This window comes from Ranitomeya imitator, chromosome 1, assembly GCF_032444005.1.
Source record: "Ranitomeya imitator isolate aRanImi1 chromosome 1, aRanImi1.pri, whole genome shotgun sequence".
NCBI classification, from domain to species: domain Eukaryota; kingdom Metazoa; phylum Chordata; class Amphibia; order Anura; family Dendrobatidae; genus Ranitomeya; species Ranitomeya imitator.
This window is the reverse complement of record NC_091282.1, coordinates 14,147,210-14,163,462: the sequence shown is the minus strand read 5'-3', so window position 1 is coordinate 14,163,462 and position 16,253 is coordinate 14,147,210.

Genomic DNA, 16,253 nt, shown 5'->3' with positions numbered 1-16,253 from the left:
ATGGGGATTATGGGTGAAATATCACAAATACACATGCCCAGGAACATACTTCATCTATTTCTGATAGGAATATGGGTATATCTATTGTTCTGTATGGGGATTATGGGTGAAATATCACAAATACACATGCTCAGGAACATATTTCATCTACTTCTGATAGGAATATGAGTATAATTATTGTTCTGTATGGGGATTATGGGTGAAATATCACAAATACACATGCCCAGGAACATACTTCATCTACTTCTGATAGGAATATGGGTATAACTATTGATCTGTATGGGGATTATGGGTGAAATATCACAAATACACATGCCCAGGAACATATTTCATCTACTTCTGATAGGAATATGGGTATAACTATTGATCTGTATGGGGATTATGGGTGAAATATCACAAATACACATGCCCAGGAACATACTTCATCTACTTCTGACAGGAATATGGGTATAATTATTGTTCTGTATGGGGATTATGGGTGAAATATCACAAATACACATGCCCAGGAACATACTTCATCTACTTCTGATAGGAATATGGGTATATCTATTGCTCTGTATGGGGATTATGGGTGAAATATCACAAATACACATGCCCAGGAACATACTTCATCTACTTCTGATAGGAATATGGGTATAATTATTGTTCTGTATGGGGATTATGGGTGAAATATCACAAATACACATGCGCAGGAACATATTTCATCTACTTCTGATAGGAATATGGGTATATCTATTGTTCTGTATGGGGATTATGGGTGAAATATCATGAATACACATGCTCAGGAACATACTTCATCTACTTCTGATAGGAATATGGGTATATCTATTGTTCTGTATGGGGATTATGGGTGAAATATCACAAATACACATGCCCGGGAACATACTTCATCTACTTCTGATAGGAATATGGGTATATCTATTGATCTGTATGGGGATTATGGGTGAAATATCACAAATACACATGCTCAGGAACATACTTCATCTACTTCTGATAGGAATATGGGTATAATTATTGTTCTGTATGGGAATTATGGGTGAAATATCACAAATACACAAGCCCAGGAACATACTTCATCTACTTCTGATAGGAATATGGGTATAATTATTGTTCTGTATGGGGATTATGGGTGAAATATCACAAATACACATGCCCAGGAACATACTTCATCTACTTCTGATAGGAATATGGGTATAACTATTGTTCTGTATGGGGATTATGGGTGAAATATCACAAATACACATGCACCAGGAACATACTTCATCTACTTCTGATAGGAATCTGGGTATATCTATTGCTCTGTATGGGGATTATGGGTGAAATATCACAAATACACATGCTCAGGAACATACTTCATCTACTTCTGATAGGAATATGGGTATAATTATTGTTCTGTATGGGGATTATGGGTGAAATATCACAAATACACAAGCCCAGGAACATACTTCATCTACTTCTGATAGGAATATGGGTATAATTATTGTTCTGTATGGGGATTATGGGTGAAATATCACAAATACACATGCCCAGGAACATACTTCATCTACTTCTGATAGGAATATGGGTATAATTATTGATCTGTATGGGGATTATGGGTGAAATATCACAAATACACATGCCCAGGAACATACTTCATCTACTTCTGATAGGAATATGGGTATAATTATTGTTCTGTATGGGGATTATGGGTGAAATATCACAAATACACATGCCCAGGAACATACTTTATCTACTTCTGATAGGAATATGGGTATAACTATTGTTCTGTATGGGGATTATGGGTGAAATATCACAAATACACAAGCCCAGGAACATACTTCATCTACTTCTGATAGGAATATGGGTATAATTATTGTTCTGTATGGGGATTATGGGTGAAATATCACAAATACACATGCCCAGGAACATACTTTATCTACTTCTGATAGGAATATGGGTATAACTATTGTTCTGTATGGGGATTATGGGTGAAATATCACAAATACACAAGCCCAGGAACATACTTCATCTACTTCTGATAGGAATATGGGTATAATTATTGTTCTGTATGGGGATTATGGGTGAAATATCACAAATACACATGCCCAGGAACATACTTTATCTACTTCTGATAGGAATATGAGTATATCTATTGATCTGTATGGGGATTATGGGTGAAATATCACAAATACACATGCCCAGGAACATATTTCATCTACTTCTGATAGGAATATGGGTATAATTATTGTTCTGTATGGGGATTATGGGTGAAATATCACAAATACACATGCTCAGGAACATATTTCATCTACTTCTGATAGGAATATGGGTATATCTATTGTTCTGTATGGGGATTATGGGTGAAATATCACAAATACACATGCTCAGGAACATACTTCATCTACTTCTGATAGGAATATGAGTATAATTATTGTTCTGTATGGGGATTATGGGTGAAATATCACAAATACACATGCTCAGGAACATATTTCATCTACTTCTGATAGGAATATGAGTATAATTATTGTTCTGTATGGGGATTATGGGTGAAATATCACAAATACACATGCCCAGGAACATACTTCATCTACTTCTGATAGGAATATGGGTATATCTATTGTTCTGTATGGGGATTATGGGTGAAATATCACAAATACACATGCTCAGGAACATACTTCATCTACTTCTGATAGGAATATGAGTATAATTATTGTTCTGTATGGGGATTATGGGTGAAATATCACAAATACACATGCCCAGGAACATACTTCATCTACTTCTGATAGGAATATGGGTATAACTATTGTTCTGTATGGGGATTATGGGTGAAATATCACAAATACACATGCCCAGGAACATACTTCATCTACTTCTGATAGGAATATGGGTATATCTATTGTTCTGTATGGGGATTATGGGTGAAATATCACAAATACACATGCCCAGGAACATATTTCATCTACTTCTGATAGGAATATGGGTATAACTATTGTTCTGTATGGGAATTATGGGTGAAATATCACAAATACACATGCTCAGGAACATACTTCATCTACTTCTGATAGGAATATGAGTATAATTATTGTTCTGTATGGGGATTATGGGTGAAATATCACAAATACACATGCCCAGGAACATACTTCATCTACTTCTGATAGGAATATGGGTATAATTATTGTTCTGTATGGGGATTATGGGTGAAATATCACAAATACACATGCTCAGGAACATATTTCATCTACTTCTGATAGGAGTATGAGTATAATTATTGTTCTGTATGGGGATTATGGGTGAAATATCACAAATACACATGCCCAGGAACATACTCCATCTACTTCTGATAGGAATATGGGTATAACTATTGTTCTGTATGGGGATTATGGGTGAAATATCACAAATACACATGCCCAGGAACATACTTCATCTACTTCTGATAGGAATATGGGTATAACTATTGATCTGTATGGGGATTATGGGTGAAATATCACAAATACACATGCTCAGGAACATACTTCATCTACTCCTGATAGGAATATGAGTATAATTATTGTTCTGTATGGGGATTATGGGTGAAATATCACAAATACACATGCCCAGGAACATACTTCATCTACTTCTGATAGGAATATGGGTATAATTATTGATCTGTATGGGGATTATGGGTGAAATATCACAAATACACATGCCCAGGAACATACTTTATCTACTTCTGATAGGAATATGGGTATATCTATTGTTCTGTATGGGGATTATGGGTGAAATATCACAAATACACATGCTCAGGAACATATTTCATCTACTTCTGATAGGAATATGAGTATAATTATTGTTCTGTATGGGGATTATGGGTGAAATATCACAAATACACATGCCCAGGAACATACTTCATCTACTTCTGATAGGAATATGGGTATAACTATTGTTCTGTATGGGGATTATGGGTGAAATATCACAAATACACATGCCCAGGAACATACTTCATCTATTTCTGATAGGAATATGGGTATATCTATTGTTCTGTATGGGGATTATGGGTGAAATATCACAAATACACATGCTCAGGAACATATTTCATCTACTTCTGATAGGAATATGAGTATAATTATTGTTCTGTATGGGGATTATGGGTGAAATATCACAAATACACATGCCCAGGAACATACTTCATCTACTTCTGATAGGAATATGGGTATAACTATTGATCTGTATGGGGATTATGGGTGAAATATCACAAATACACATGCCCAGGAACATATTTCATCTACTTCTGATAGGAATATGGGTATAACTATTGATCTGTATGGGGATTATGGGTGAAATATCACAAATACACATGCCCAGGAACATACTTCATCTACTTCTGACAGGAATATGGGTATAATTATTGTTCTGTATGGGGATTATGGGTGAAATATCACAAATACACATGCCCAGGAACATACTTCATCTACTTCTGATAGGAATATGGGTATATCTATTGCTCTGTATGGGGATTATGGGTGAAATATCACAAATACACATGCCCAGGAACATACTTCATCTACTTCTGATAGGAATATGGGTATAACTATTGTTCTGTATGGGGATTATGGGTGAAATATCACAAATACACATGCCCAGGAACATACTTCATCTACTTCTGATAGGAATATGGGTATAACTATTGATCTGTATGGGGATTATGGGTGAAATATCACAAATACACATGCCCAGGAACATATTTCATCTACTTCTGATAGGAATATGGGTATAACTATTGATCTGTATGGGGATTATGGGTGAAATATCACAAATACACATGCCCAGGAACATACTTCATCTACTTCTGACAGGAATATGGGTATAATTATTGTTCTGTATGGGGATTATGGGTGAAATATCACAAATACACATGCCCAGGAACATACTTCATCTACTTCTGATAGGAATATGGGTATAACTATTGTTCTGTATGGGGATTATGGGTGAAATATCACAAATACACATGCCCAGGAACATACTTCATCTACTTCTGATAGGAATATGGGTATAACTATTGATCTGTATGGGGATTATGGGTGAAATATCACAAATACACATGCCCAGGAACATATTTCATCTACTTCTGATAGGAATATGGGTATAACTATTGATCTGTATGGGTATTATGGGTGAAATATCACAAATACACATGCTCAGGAACATACTTCATCTACTTCTGATAGGAATATGGGTATATCTATTGCTCTGTATGGGGATTATGGGTGAAATATCACAAATACACATGCCCAGGAACATACTTCATCTACTTCTGATAGGAATATGGGTATAATTATTGTTCTGTATGGGGATTATGGGTGAAATATCACAAATACACATGCCCAGGAACATATTTCATCTACTTCTGATAGGAATATGGGTATATCTATTGTTCTGTATGGGGATTATGGGTGAAATATCACAAATACACATGCCCAGGAACATACTTCATCTACTTCTGATAGGAATATGGGTATATCTATTGATCTGTATGGGGATTATGGGTGAAATATCACAAATACACATGCTCAGGAACATACTTCATCTACTTCTGATAGGAATATGGGTATAATTATTGTTCTGTATGGGAATTATGGGTGAAATATCACAAATACACATGCCCAGGAACATACTTCATCTACTTCTGATAGGAATATGGGTATAATTATTGTTCTGTCTGGGGATTATGGGTGAAATATCACAAATACACATGCCCAGGAACATACTTCATCTACTTCTGATAGGAATATGGGTATAATTATTGTTCTGTATGGGGATTATGGGTGAAATATCACAAATACACATGCCCAGGAACATACTTCATCTACTTCTGATAGGAATATGGGTATAATTATTGTTCTGTATGGGGATTATGGGTGAAATATCACAAATACACATGCCCAGGAACATACTTCATCTACTTCTGATAGGAATATGGGTATAATTATTGTTCTGTCTGGGGATTATGGGTGAAATATCACAAATACACATGCCCAGGAACATACTTCATCTACTTCTGATAGGAATATGGGTATAATTATTGTTCTGTATGGGGATTATGGGTGAAATATCACAAATACACATGCCCAGGAACATACTTCATCTACTTCTGATAGGAATATGGGTATAATTATTGTTCTGTATGGGGATTATGGGTGAAATATCACAAATACACATGCCCAGGAACATATTTCATCTACTTCTGATAGGAATATGGGTATAATTATTGTTCTGTATGGGGATTATGGGTGAAATATCACAAATACACATGCTCAGGAACATATTTCATCTACTTCTGATAGGAATATGGGTATATCTATTGTTCTGTATGGGGATTATGGGTGAAATATCACAAATACACATGCTCAGGAACATACTTCATCTACTTCTGATAGGAATATGAGTATAATTATTGTTCTGTATGGGGATTATGGGTGAAATATCACAAATACACATGCTCAGGAACATATTTCATCTATTTCTGATAGGAATATGAGTATAATTATTGTTCTGTATGGGGATTATGGGTGAAATATCACAAATACACATGCCCAGGAACATACTTCATCTACTTCTGATAGGAATATGGGTATATCTATTGTTCTGTATGGGGATTATGGGTGAAATATCACAAATACACATGCTCAGGAACATACTTCATCTACTTCTGATAGGAATATGAGTATAATTATTGTTCTGTATGGGGATTATGGGTGAAATATCACAAATACACATGCTCAGGAACATACTTCATCTACTTCTGATAGGAATATGGGTATAACTATTGTTCTGTATGGGGATTATGGGTGAAATATCACAAATACACATGCCCAGGAACATACTTCATCTACTTCTGATAGGAATATGGGTATAACTATTGATCTGTATGGGGATTATGGGTGAAATATCACAAATACACATGCCCAGGAACATACTTCATCTACTTCTGATAGGAATATGGGTATAACTATTGTTCTGTATGGGGATTATGGGTGAAATATCACAAATACACATGCCCAGGAACATACTTCATCTACTTCTGATAGGAATATGGGTATAACTATTGATCTGTATGGGGATTATGGGTGAAATATCACAAATACACATGCCCAGGAACATACTTCATCTACTTCTGATAGGAATATGGGTATAACTATTGATCTGTATGGGGATTATGGGTGAAATATCACAAATACACATGCCCAGGAACATACTTCATCTACTTCTGATAGGAATATGGGTATAACTATTGATCTGTATGGGGATTATGGGTGAAATATCACAAATACACATGCCCAGGAACATATTTCATCTACTTCTGATAGGAATATGGGTATAATTATTGTTCTGTATGAGGATTATGGGTGAAATATCACAAATACACATGCCCAGGAACATATTTCATCTACTTCTGATAGGAATATGGGTATAACTATTGATCTGTATGGGGATTATGGGTGAAATATCACAAATACACATGCCCAGGAACATATTTCATCTACTTCTGATAGGAATATGGGTATATATATTGTTCTGTATGGGGATTATGGGTGAAATATCACAAATACACATGCCCAGGAACATACTTCATCTACTTCTGATAGGAATATGAGTATATCTATTGTTCTGTATAGGGATTATGGGTGAAATATCACAAATACACATGCCCAGGAACATACTTCATCTACTTCTGATAGGAATATGGGTATAATTATTGTTCTGTATGGGGATTATGGGTGAAATATCACAAATACACATGCCCAGGAACATACTTCATCTACTTCTGATAGGAATATGGGTATAATTATTGTTCTGTATGGGGATTATGGGTGAAATATCACAAATACACATGCCCAGGAACATATTTCATCTAATTCTGATAGGAATATGGGTATATCTATTGTTCTGTATAGGGATTATGGGTGAAATATCACAAATACACATGCCCAGGAACATACTTCATCTACTTCTGATAGGAATATGGGTATATCTATTGATCTGTATGGGGATTATGGGTGAAATATCACAAATACACATGCTCAGGAACATACTTCATCTACTTCTGATAGGAATATGAGTATAATTATTGTTCTGTATGGGGATTATGGGTGAAATATCACAAATACACATGCCCAGGAACATACTTCATCTACTTCTGATAGGAATATGGGTATAATTATTGTTCTGTATGGGGATTATGGGTGAAATATCACAAATACACATGCCCAGGAACATACTTCATCTACTTCTGATAGGAATATGGGTATAACTATTGTTCTGTATGGGGATTATGGGTGAAATATCACAAATACACATGCCCAGGAACATACTTCATCTACTTCTGATAGGAATATGAGTATATCTATTGTTCTGTATAGGGATTATGGGTGAAATATCACAAATACACATGCCCAGGAACATACTTCATCTACTTCTGATAGGAATATGGGTATAATTATTGTTCTGTATGGGGATTATGGGTGAAATATCACAAATACACATGCCCAGGAACATACTTCATCTACTTCTGATAGGAATATGGGTATAATTATTGTTCTGTATGGGGATTATGGGTGAAATATCACAAATACACATGCCCAGGAACATACTTCATCTACTTCTGATAGGAATATGGGTATAACTATTGTTCTGTATGGGGATTATGGGTGAAATATCACAAATACACATGCCCAGGAACATACTTCATCTACTTCTGATAGGAATATGAGTATATCTATTGTTCTGTATAGGGATTATGGGTGAAATATCACAAATACACATGCCCAGGAACATACTTCATCTACTTCTGATAGGAATATGGGTATAATTATTGTTCTGTATGGGGATTATGGGTGAAATATCACAAATACACATGCCCAGGAACATACTTCATCTACTTCTGATAGGAATATGGGTATAATTATTGTTCTGTATGGGGATTATGGGTGAAATATCACAAATACACATGCCCAGGAACATATTTCATCTAATTCTGATAGGAATATGGGTATATCTATTGTTCTGTATAGGGATTATGGGTGAAATATCACAAATACACATGCCCAGGAACATACTTCATCTACTTCTGATAGGAATATGGGTATATCTATTGATCTGTATGGGGATTATGGGTGAAATATCACAAATACACATGCCCAGGAACATACTTCATCTACTTCTGATAGGAATATGAGTATAATTATTGTTCTGTATGGGGATTATGGGTGAAATATCACAAATACACATGCTCAGGAACATACTTCATCTACTTCTGATAGGAATATGGGTATAATTATTGTTCTGTATGGGGATTATGGGTGAAATATCACAAATACACATGCCCAGGAACATACTTCATCTACTTCTGATAGGAATATGGGTATAATTATTGTTCTGTATGGGGATTATGGGTGAAATATCACAAATACACATGCCCAGGAACATACTTCATCTACTTCTGATAGGAATATGAGTATAATTATTGTTCTGTATGGGGATTATGGGTGAAATATCACAAATACACATGCCCAGGAACATACTTCATCTACTTCTGATAGGAATATGGGTATAACTATTTTTCTGTATGGGGATTATGGGTGAAATATCACAAATACACATGCCCAGGAACATATTTCATCTAATTCTGATAGGAATATGGGTATATCTATTGTTCTGTATAGGGATTATGGGTGAAATATCACAAATACACATGCCCAGGAACATACTTCATCTACTTCTGATAGGAATATGAGTATAATTATTGTTCTGTATGGGGATTATGGGTGAAATATCACAAATACACATGCTCAGGAACATACTTCATCTACTTCTGATAGGAATATGGGTATAATTATTGTTCTGTATGGGGATTATGGGTGAAATATCACAAATACACATGCCCAGGAACATACTTCATCTACTTCTGATAGGAATATGAGTATAATTATTGTTCTGTATGGGGATTATGGGTGAAATATCACAAATACACATGCCCAGGAACATACTTCATCTACTTCTGATAGGAATATGAGTATAATTATTGTTCTGTATGGGGATTATGGGTGAAATATCACAAATACACATGCCCAGGAACATACTTCATCTACTTCTGATAGGAATATGGGTATAACTATTGTTCTGTATGGGGATTATGGGTGAAATATCACAAATACACATGCCCAGGAACATACTTCATCTACTTCTGATAGGAATATGGGTATAATTATTGTTCTGTATGGGGATTATGGGTGAAATATCACAAATACACATGCCCAGGAACATACTTCATCTACTTCTGATAGGAATATGGGTATAATTATTGCTCTGTATGGGGATTATGGGTGAAATATCACAAATACACATGCCCAGGAACATACTTCATCTACTTCTGATAGGAATATGGGTATAACTATTGTTCTGTATGGGGATTATGGGTGAAATATCACAAATACACATGCCCAGGAACATTCTTCATCTACTTCTGATAGGAATATGGGTATAATTATTGATCTGTATGGGGATTATGGGTGAAATATCACAAATATACATGCACAGGGACATACTTCATCTACTTCTGATAGGAATATGGGTATAACTATTGTTCTGTATGGGGATTATGGGTGAAATATCACAAATACACATGCCCAGGAACATACTTCATCTACTTCTGATAGGAATATGGGTATAACTATTGTTCTGTATGGGGATTATGGGTGAAATATCACAAATACACATGCCCAGGAACATATTTCATCTAATTCTGATAGGAATATGGGTATATCTATTGTTCTGTATAGGGATTATGGGTGAAATATCACAAATACACATGCCCAGGAACATACTTCATCTACTTCTGATAGGAATATGAGTATAATTATTGTTCTGTATGGGGATTATGGGTGAAATATCACAAATACACATGCCCAGGAACATATTTCATCTACTTCTGATAGGAATATGGGTATAATTATTGTTCGGTATGGGGATTATGGGTGAAATATCACAAATACACATGCTCAGGAACATTCTTCATCTACTTCTGATAGGAATATGGGTATAATTATTGATCTGTATGGGGATTATGGGTGAAATATCACAAATATACATGCACAGGGACATACTTCATCTACTTCTGATAGGAATATGGGTATAACTATTGTTCTGTATGGGGATTATGGGTGAAATATCACAAATACACATGCCCAGGAACATTCTTCATCTACTTCTGATAGGAATATGGGTATAATTATTGATCTGTATGGGGATTATGGGTGAAATATCACAAGTATACATGCACAGGGACATACTTCATCTACTTCTGATAGGAATATGGGTATAACTATTGTTCTGTATGGGGATTATGGGTGAAATATCACAAATACACATGCCCAGGAACATATTTCATCTACTTCTGATAGGAATATGGGTATAATTATTGTTCGGTATGGGGATTATGGGTGAAATATCACAAATACACATGCTCAGGAACATTCTTCATCTACTTCTGATAGGAATATGGGTATAATTATTGATCTGTATGGGGATTATGGGTGAAATATCACAAATATACATGCACAGGGACATACTTCATCTACTTCTGATAGGAATATGGGTATAACTATTGTTCTGTATGGGGATTATGGGTGAAATATCACAAATACACATGCCCAGGAACATATTTCATCTACTTCTGATAGGAATATGGGTATAATTATTGTTCGGTATGGGGATTATGGGTGAAATATCACAAATACACATGCTCAGGAACATTCTTCATCTACTTCTGATAGGAATATGGGTATAATTATTGATCTGTATGGGGATTATGGGTGAAATATCACAAATATACATGCACAGGGACATACTTCATCTACTTCTGATAGGAATATGGGTATAACTATTGTTCTGTATGGGGATTATGGGTGAAATATCACAAATACACATGCCCAGGAACATACTTCATCTACTTCTGATAGGAATATGGGTATAACTATTGTTCTGTATGGGGATTATGGGTGAAATATCACAAATACACATGCCCAGGAACATATTTCATCTAATTCTGATAGGAATATGGGTATATCTATTGTTCTGTATAGGGATTATGGGTGAAATATCACAAATACACATGCCCAGGAACATACTTCATCTACTTCTGATAGGAATATGAGTATAATTATTGTTCTGTATGGGGATTATGGGTGAAATATCACAAATACACATGCCCAGGAACATATTTCATCTACTTCTGATAGGAATATGGGTATAATTATTGTTCGGTATGGGGATTATGGGTGAAATATCACAAATACACATGCTCAGGAACATACTTCATCTACTTCTGATAGGAATATGGGTATAATTATTGATCTGTATGGGGATTATGGGTGAAATATCACAAATATACATGCCCAGGAACATACTTCATCTACTTCTGATAGGAATATGGGTATAAATATTGTTCGGTATGGGGATTATGGGTGAAATATCACAAATACACATGCCCAGGAACATACTTCATCTACTTCTGATAGGAATATGGGTATAACTATTGTTCTGTATGGGGATTATGGGTGAAATATCACAAATACACATGCTCAGGAACATACTTCATCTACTTCTGATAGGTATATGGGTATAATTATTGTTCTGTATGGGGATTATGGGTGAAATATCACAAATACACATGCCCAGGAACATACTTCATCTACTTCTGATAGGAATATGGGTATAATTATTGTTCTGTATGGGGATTATGGGTGAAATATCACAAATACAAATGCCCAGGAACATACTTCATCTACTTCTGATAGGAATATGGGTATATCTATTGCTCTGTATGGGGATTATGGGTGAAATATCACAAATACACATGCTCAGGAACATACTTCATCTACTTCTGATAGGAATATGGGTATAATTATTGTTCTGTATGGGGATTATGGGTGAAATATCACAAATACACATGCCCAGGAACATACTTCATCTACTTCTGATAGGAATATGGGTATATCTATTGTTCTGTATGGGGATTATGGGTGAAATATCACAAATACACATGCTCAGGAACATACTTCATCTACTTCTGATAGGAATATGGGTATAATTATTGTTCGGTATGGGGATTATGGGTGAAATATCACAAATACACATGCTCAGGAACATACTTCATCTACTTCTGATAGGAATATGGGTATAATTATTGATCTGTATGGGGATTATGGGTGAAATATCACAAATATACATGCCCAGGAACATACTTCATCTACTTCTGATAGGAATATGGGTATAAATATTGTTCGGTATGGGGATTATGGGTGAAATATCACAAATACACATGCCCAGGAACATTCTTCATCTACTTCTGATAGGAATATGGGTATAACTATTGTTCTGTATGGGGATTATGGGTGAAATATCACAAATACACATGCTCAGGAACATACTTCATCTACTTCTGATAGGTATATGGGTATAATTATTGTTCTGTATGGGGATTATGGGTGAAATATCACAAATACACATGCCCAGGAACATACTTCATCTACTTCTGATAGGAATATGGGTATAATTATTGTTCTGTATGGGGATTATGGGTGAAATATCACAAATACAAATGCCCAGGAACATACTTCATCTACTTCTGATAGGAATATGGGTATATCTATTGCTCTGTATGGGGATTATGGGTGAAATATCACAAATACACATGCTCAGGAACATACTTCATCTACTTCTGATAGGAATATGGGTATAATTATTGTTCTGTATGGGGATTATGGGTGAAATATCACAAATACACATGCCCAGGAACATACTTCATCTACTTCTGATAGGAATATGGGTAAAATTATTGTTCTGTATGGGGATTATGGGTGAAATATCACAAATACACATGCTCAGGAACATACTTCATCTACTTCTGATAGGAATATGGGTATATCTATTGTTCTGTATGGGGATTATGGGTGAAATATCACAAATACACATGCCTAGGAACATACTTCATCTACTTCTGATAGGAATATGGGTATATCTATTGCTCTGTATGGGGATTATGGGTGAAATATCACAAATACACATGCCCAGGAACATACTTCATCTACTTCTGATAGAAATATGGGTATAATTATTGTTCGGTATGGGGATTATGGGTGAAATATCACAAATACACATGCCCAGGAACATACTTCATCTACTTCTGATAGGAATATGGGTATAATTATTGTTCGGTATGGGGATTATGGGTGAAATATCACAAATACACATGCCCAGGAACATACTTCATCTACTTCTGATAGGAATATGGGTATAATTATTGTTCGGTATGGGGATTATGGGTGAAATATCACAAATACACATGCTCAGGAACATACTTCATCTACTTCTGATAGGAATATGGGTATAATTATTGTTCTGTATGGGGATTATGGGTGAAATATCACAAATACACATGCCCAGGAACATACTTCATCTACTTCTGATAGGAATATGGCTATATCTATTGCTCTGTATGGGGATTATGGGTGAAATATCACAAATACACATGCCCAGGAACATACTTCATCTACTTCTGACAGGAATATGGGTATATCTATTGCTCTGTATGGGGATTATGGGTGAAATATCACAAATACACATGCCCAGGAACATACTTCATCTACTTCTGATAGGAATATGGGTATAATTATTGTTCTGTATGGGGATTATGGGTGAAATATCACAAATACACATGCCCAGGAACATACTTCATCTACTTCTGATAGGAATATGGGTATAATTATTGTTCTGTATGGGGATTATGGGTGAAATATCACAAATACACATGCCCAGGAACATACTTCATCTACTTCTGATAGGAATATGGGTATAACTATTGTTCTGTATGGGGATTATGGGTGAAATATCACAAATACACATGGCCAGGAACATATTTCATCTAATTCTGATAGGAATATGGGTATATCTATTGTTCTGTATAGGGATTATGGGTGAAATATCACAAATACACATGCCCAGGAACATACTTCATCTACTTCTGATAGGAATATGAGTATAATTATTGTTCTGTATGGGGATTATGGGTGAAATATCACAAATACACATGCTCAGGAACATACTTCATCTACTTCTGATAGGAATATGGGTATAATTATTGTTCTGTATGGGGATTATGGGTGAAATATCACAAATACACATGCCCAGGAACATACTTCATCTACTTCTGATAGGAATATGGGTATAATTATTGTTCTGTATGGGGATTATGGGTGAAATATCACAAATACACATGCCCAGGAACATACTTCATCTACTTCTGATAGGAATATGAGTATAATTATTGTTCTGTATGGGGATTATGGGTGAAATATCACAAATACACATGCTCAGGAACATACTTCATCTACTTCTGATAGGAATATGGGTATAACTATTGTTCTGTATGGGGATTATGGGTGAAATATCACAAATACACATGCCCAGGAACATATTTCATCTAATTCTGATAGGAATATGGGTATATCTATTGTTCTGTATAGGGATTATGGGTGAAATATCACAAATACACATGCCCAGGAACATACTTCATCTACTTCTGATAGGAATATGAGTATAATTATTGTTCTGTATGGGGATTATGGGTGAAATATCACAAATACACATGCTCAGGAACATACTTCATCTACTTCTGATAGGAATATGGGTATAATTATTGTTCTGTATGGGGATTATGGGTGAAATATCACAAATACACATGCCCAGGAACATACTTAATCTACTTCTGATAGGAATATGAGTATAATTATTGTTCTGTATGGGGATTATGGGTGAAATATCACAAATACACATGCCCAGGAACATACTTCATCTACTTCTGATAGGAATATGAGTATAATTATTGTTCTGTATGGGGATTATGGGTGAAATATCACAAATACACATGCCCAGGAACATACTTCATCTACTTCTGATAGGAATATGGGTATAACTATTGTTCTGTATGGGGATTATGGGTGAAATATCACAAATACACATGCCCAGGAACATACTTCATCTACTTCTGATAGGAATATGGGTATAATTATTGTTCTGTATGGGGATTATGGGTGAAATATCACAAATACACATGCTCAGGAACATATTTCATCTACTTCTGATAGGAATATGGGTATAACTATTGTTCTGTATGGGGATTATGGGTGAAATATCACAAATACACATGCCCAGGAACATACTTCATCTACTTCTGATAGGAA